This window comes from Platalea leucorodia, assembly GCF_965183815.1.
Source record: "Platalea leucorodia genome assembly, chromosome: 2".
Taxonomy (NCBI): domain Eukaryota; kingdom Metazoa; phylum Chordata; class Aves; order Pelecaniformes; family Threskiornithidae; genus Platalea; species Platalea leucorodia.
The window spans coordinates 81,145,791-81,151,711 of NC_138824.1; the positions used below are offsets into that span (position 1 = coordinate 81,145,791).

Consider the following 5,921-nt stretch of genomic DNA (forward strand, 5'->3'; position numbering starts at 1 on the left):
TGTAAACACTGGGGATTAACTTTAGGAGATTTGAAAGGAACAGGGTTTGCCTTAATAAAATGAAGCAAATGGTTTAGTATTTCTATATATCTCTATATATAGTTTAAAGATACTGGAGAAGTGTGTTCCCCTTGTTAAACATTTACCATTTGAGCTTTTTGAGGATTATCTCAAAGAATCAAGGATAGCATTGTCTTGGTGTTCAAGCTAATTTTTATTAACTTCAGGGAGAGGACAACTGGGCTATTACTTCATTAAATGTGCAGACACACACTGAAATGGTATTCTCTGCACTGCAATCCAGCAAGATTGTTATGCAGTAAAATAGTCTCAAAGGGTTATTGTCTATTACTTGTGAGCCCTGCTTTGATTCTAACTGCCTCCTCCGCTCCCTGTAGATGTCTTCTGCTTCCTCTGAGTGTCCTGTAATATTAATGGGAAAATTTCCATGGTGCTAGTACTAAAACTACTGGTTATAATTCCTTGTGAAAAATGAGTGGGCAAAAAGGAAGAATGTTACTCTGCCAAAAATAATGTATTCTCTTCCCCCGATCAACTTCAAAACAAATGATTTTGTTTTCTGACAAACAAAACATACAAGAGAACCTATGCAGGTGATGGCTGTTAAATAAAGGTTTAGGAAGAAAGTTACACAATCTTAAGGGATTCCAGTCTGGGCAACATGATGAGAACCTCATGAAGCCAAAATACCCTCAGAATGCTCAAACATTTCTGCCTGAGGTTTCCAGCCTGAAAGAATGAAGGAGGAATTTTAAGGAAAAACTCATTGCAGGGATAAAAAAATATTGATTGCTTAAGTATAACTGAAGTTTCACCAGCAATTATAAGAAGCATACTAACACTGTGGATGCTGGACAAAAAGAAAACATTGATGAAATAGGTAGTGAACCCCTGAGCCCACCTCTTGCAAATATGTGTATTTTGCTTGCTGACCTGCTGGTGTTTGAGAAGCACCTTTGTTGTTTCTTAGAGATGCTACATTCTATGGTATAATGTGATTTAGACCAACCCATAATTAATACCTAATTTACTATATTAACTATAAGTAATGTGTATGTGTCTCTCTCTACCATCGCTTCTGGAAATTCACTTTTGCAGTTTGTGCTCTGAATGTACAAGACCTTCACTACATCCTTAATAGTCAACTTGAATGGCAGTACCTTGGAAACTCTTTAGTGGAAACGTGAACAAACTAACTTGATTGTTTTCATCTTTTATTACTGACTGATTGAAAATCGATCTGTGTGGTTTTCATACCTGTGCTGATTTTGGCTGGGATAGAGCTAATTTCCTTCATAGTAGCTAGTATGGGCTATGTTTTGGATTTGTGCTGAAAACAGTGTTGATAACACCCAGATGTTTTCGTTGTTGCTGAGCAGGGCTTACACACAGTCAAGGCCTTTTCTGCTCCTCGCCCCACCCCACCAGCGAGGAGGCTGGGGTGCACAAGAAGGGGACTGACCCCAACTGACCAAAGGGATGTCCCACACCATATGGCGTCATGCTCAGCACGTAAAGCTGGGGGACAAAGAAGGAAGTGGGGGACGTTCGGAGTGATGGTGTTTGTCTTCCCCAGTAACCGTTACGCGTGATGGAGCCCTGCTTTCCTGGAGATGGCCGAACACCTGCCTGCCGATGGGAAGCAGGGAATGAATTCCTTGCTTTGCTTTGCTTGCACGCGCGGCTTTTGCTTTCCCTATTAAACTGCCTTTATCTCAGCCCACGAGTTTTCTCACTTTTACTCTTCTGATTCTCTCCCCCATCCCACTGGGAGGGGAGTGAGCGAGCGGCTGCGTGGGGCTTAGTGGCCGGCTGGGGTGAAACCACACCACCACCACAAATGTATCTCTGTATTTATGTCATATTCTAAGGTGCTGTCACATTTTTTGCCTGCAGGTGTGGCAAACAAAGAAGTTACCGGTATCAGTAGATGCCGAGTCACAGCAGACACGGGGGTAACACTAAGGTTACACGCGTTGTGGCAGTGAAAGCTCTGCACGGAGCCGGCTGCCGGCAGGCGTTGGCCCCTTTGCCCAGCAGCCACGCAAAGGGCGACAGGTAACGTCCCGACCGCACATCACAAGGCCGCTGCTGCCCTCCGCCCCCAGCGAGGGCCCGCCGCCCGCCGGGCAGCGCCGCGGCCTGCCCGGAGCCCCGGCTTCCCGCTGCCCCCCCCCCCCCGGCCCCGGGCACCGCCTGCTGCCGCGGGCACCCCTCTTCCCCAGCCAGCCCAAGCCCCGCTCTTCCCCAGACGGCTGCGCAGAGGGGGCGGAGGACGCATCCCGCCCCGAATGCGCCTCTGTACGAGGACCTCTCACCCCTTCCCCGCGGGGCGAGGGAGCCACCCCGCTCGGGGCGGCCCCCCCCGCCGGACTACAGCTCCCAGCATGCCGTGCGGCCCCGCGCCGCCTCCATCTTGTGCGGTGGGGGGGCGGTCGGGCGCCCGCTCTCTTTCCCGTCAACAAACTCCGGTTGTTGCGTTGTTTAAATAAAAACTGCGCGGCCGCGGGGCTCTCCGCGGTGTGTTTTTTGAGCCCGCAGGAAGGCAGGCAGTTGAAATACTTCCTGGAGAAACGCTTAGCCCTCAAGATCTGGCGGGGTGCGCTTTGGCAGGGGGTGCCTGGCAGCAGGCCGAGGTCTCCTTGACGGTCTCCTCTCCGGGCCCGCTCCGTTTCCCAGAGGAGCTGTGAAACCGCTTTTCTTTCCAGGAAACGATGCAGTGTCCTGGGAATCTCTTCAAAATACGCGGTGGGTCAGCTCATCCCCTGGCTCGGCGATGTTGAACAAGCCCTGCTCCACTGGACGCTCCCAGCCCTCACCCCTCTCCCTGTTCCGTGGCATTTGGGACATTGAACCCAAAGACGCTGCACCTGACAGAGCCCTGCTGCCTTCGATTTCTTTTTGTAACAGACTTGCTGGATACAAATGAAGATTTATATTCCAAGCTTTGCTATATCTGATATATCTGCTTATGTGCTGTACATGGCAGGTGCAACTCATCACAAGCGTTGCACAGGCAGTATGTAGATGCACACGCACAACCACCATTTTCCAAGTGTCCATTGCTCTTTTTTTCTGGTTTTGCGCAGCCATTTGGCAGTCCTCGCTGTGGAGAATTCGCTACCTTTGAAAAACCCATGTTCTGCATTTAATCTCCTGATAGACTGAGTGTCCTGGTTTTGGCTGGGATAGAGTTAATTTTCTTCCTAGTAGCTGGTACAGTGCTATGTTTTGGATTTAGGGTGAGAATAATGTTGATAACACACTGATGTTTTAGTTGTTGCTAAGTAGTGTTTACACTAAGTCAAGGACTTTCCAGCTTCCCATGCTCTGCCAGGTGCACAAGAAGCTGGGAGGGGGCACAGCCAGGACAGCTGACCCAGACTGGCCAAAGGGCTATGCCATACCATAAGGCGTCATGCCCAGTATATAAACTGGGGAGAGTTGGCCAGGAGGCAGTGACCACTGCTTGGGGACTGGCCTGGCATCGGTCGGTGGATGGTGAGCAGTTATTATTATTATTATTATTATTATTATTATTATTACTATAATATTTTATTTCAATTAGTAAAGGGTTTTTATCTCAATCCATGAGTTTTCTTACTTTTGCCCTTCGATTCTCTCCCCCATTCCAGCTGGAGGGGGAGGGTGAGCAAACGGCTGTGTGGTGCTTAGTTGCTGGCTGGGGTTAAACCCCCACACCTAGGCATTGCCTGGGTAGGCTATCAGAGGGCCAGTTTCTCATGAACGTGCCTGCCTTTCTGTTCTCGGGGCTCCCTCTGGGTGGATCTTAGTTAAGCGCAGCCCATGTCCAGGTTTTTAAAAATCCTGCTAGAGCAGGAGCCTTGGTGGGGGATCTGGCAAGGCCAGGGATCTGCTGGCAAGGATCATCTACAGCAAGGTGGCTCAGGGAGATAAGGGCGGATGCACATGTGGACGTGTCCGAGCGTGGGAGCAGGGAGAGGGGAGACAGGGCAACAGCGGGACCTCAAACGCTCTGGCAGAGAGCTGTATGTATGTTAGGAAACCTAAGTGAGAAGAAATTTGAGTCAAAAGGCTTGAGGAGTAGCTTGGGTGGGAGCCATGGAAGTGGACTGCGGTGAACTACGAGAGGCTGAGACGAGACGAACGAGACGCAGAGTCTGCAAGTGGAGACCAGTGGGGAGGAAGGGAAAGGGGGGAATCTAGGAGACAGCGTGGGAATGCATGAGGCTGTGCGGAAATGGTGGGAGGCTGCTCTTGTGTGAGTACTCAACACCAGGTTGGAGGCAGGGACACAAGCACAAGTTTCTTGTTCTCCTTCCCCTGCTTTTTTTTCTTTTTCCCCATTTTTTAAAGCATGGTGGTCCCTTGGAAGCAGCTTTGTTCTGCAAGTGTCCAGCACCGTTTCCCTTTTCTTTAAAAAAAGGGAACTTCAGTAACACTTTCTGCAATTGACATTGCATCCATACATTTTTGGAGTCTGTTTCTTGGCCTAAGCAGCAGTGAGCACTGAACAATTTCAGGAACACTTCCTTAATTTTCTTACACTCTTTCTCTTCCATCAGCTGGCTTCTCTCACTCCACCCTGTCTTAGCAACAAGTTTGCAGGTTTTTCCCACCACCCTTACTATACAAAATACATAAGTTTTGAATCAAAAGAAACTGAGTTCCGTCCATCCTATCTCAGGGAGCAGTCATCCTCTCAGAATCTCGTTTTCTGGGCATCCCCTCTTGCCTTTTCCCTTCAGAAACCTTCTGGTAATACATTAGCGGCTCCCTGTTCTTTCCCATGGCATTCCTGCCAGTTCCCAGCTTTGCTATCAGCCTCAGAAACTGGAAGAAAGGAGGATTTAAACTTCTCTCCCCATTAGCACCAGACTAGTGTATGCTCGGTTGCAGTTGCCTTTCTCTGTTTAGAGTCATCCACCTCTTGAACAGCTTTTACAGAAAAGCAACTTCAGAAAGGCTAAATAATCACAAATTGGCTGGTCTGTCTACAAGGCTGGCTAAGCACAGGCCTCCTGGCTCTATCATGGTCTTGTGTACATCAGAAATGCATAACTGGCATCAAAACTGTAACGGCCTGAGGGAGCATCTACTAACAGTGTGTGGGAAACTGCACTATTCCCCTGACAGAGCCCCAGCCCCTTCCAGGCTTCAGTCAGCATAAAGTACGCGCGCAAGAAAAACGTGAATTGATCTTGATTATTTCCACTATTTTCATCCTGTTTGAGGCTCCAAGAATTTGAAGTTGAACATTGGAAAGACAAATCAAGCTCTAGGTAATTGAATTTCTAGTCCAACACCCTGTTTATTTTTAGTTTATTTTCCTGCAAGCAGGCTGAAAGAACAATGGAGCGGAAAACCAGCCCCGAGGGAGGCTGCGATGTATGAATAGCCGTCTGGGGAGTTCGGGCCGGTTCTCTGCTTAGCGGAGAACACCGGGTAGAGGGTAAGGAGCGGGAACCGCGTGGCGATGGCCCGGGGAGGCGGCAGGGGAGAGAGGGGCTGCCGCCGTCCTCGGGGGGCACCGCCGCTCTCCGGCGCGCCGCTCCGCAGGGCCTGACGGGGCGGGGGGCTACCGCCAGCACCGCCGGGCGGCTCCCCAGGGCCGAGCCCTCGCCTCGCCCAGCCCCGCTCCCCTGGCCCAGGGCAGGCGCCCGGCCGCCCTCCCGCCCGGAGGGACGCGTCCCCTCGCCACCGCCCCTCCCGCGGCCGGTTCCCAGCCCACCCGTGCCACGCACCCCGCGTGACGGGCGGCGGGGCGGGCGCAGGAGGCCAGCGCGGCTCGGCAGCGGCCGCCGCTCACCCGCGGAGGGCAGGGGAAGGCGGGCGCGGCGCCCCGGCTCCTTCCCTCCCGCCCGCCTCCCTCCGCCCGAGGGGCCGGGAGCGCGAGGGGCGGGGCGGGGCCGGCCGCG

General features: G+C 51.5%; 1 long non-coding RNA gene across 1 annotated transcript; it reads left to right on the plus strand.

Moving 5' to 3' along the window:
- The first annotated feature begins 2,409 nt into the window (after positions 1 to 2,409).
- Positions 2,410 to 2,965, plus strand: LOC309600774. The gene is made up of 2 exons (XR_014230473.1): positions 2,410 to 2,620; positions 2,730 to 2,965. It is a non-coding gene; the product is annotated as an uncharacterized lncRNA (long non-coding RNA).
- The last annotated feature ends 2,956 nt before the right edge of the window (positions 2,966 to 5,921 follow it).